The following is a 496-nucleotide window of genomic DNA, read 5'->3' as shown; positions in this document are numbered from 1 at the left end:
GCGGTGACAATGGCGGGTGTGTGCGGTGGCGGCGGGTGTGGCTGCGGTGGCGGATGCGTCGGTGGCGGCGACGGCGGCGGGTGTGGCGTTTGCCGCGGGTGGGGTGGCTTCGGCGAGTGCGGCTGCGGTGTCGCCAAGGGTTGCGGCGGTGGCGTCGGTGGCGGTGACAACGGCGGGTGTGCGGTGGCGGCGGGTGTGGCTGCGGTGGCGGACGCGTCGGTGGCGGCGACGGCGGCGGGTGTGGCGTTTACCGCGGGTGTGGTGGCTGCGGTGAGTGCGGCTGCGGTATCGCCAAGCGTTGCGGCGGTGGCGTCGGTGGCGGTGACAATGGCGGGTGTGCGGTGGCGGCGGGTGTGGCTGCGGTGGCGGACGCGTCGGTGGCGGCGACGGTGGCGGGTGTGGCGTTTGCGGCGGGTGTGGTGGCTGCGGCGAGTGCGGCTGCGGTATCGCCAGGTGTTGCGACGGTGGCGTCGGTGGCGTTGACACGCGGGTGTGG

Source organism: Volvox carteri (genome assembly GCF_000143455.1).
Source record: "Volvox carteri f. nagariensis unplaced genomic scaffold VOLCAscaffold_12, whole genome shotgun sequence".
Lineage (NCBI taxonomy): Eukaryota > Viridiplantae > Chlorophyta > Chlorophyceae > Chlamydomonadales > Volvocaceae > Volvox > Volvox carteri.
The sequence above is the reverse complement of the archived record's forward strand: the minus strand, read 5'-3'. Positions refer to the sequence as shown.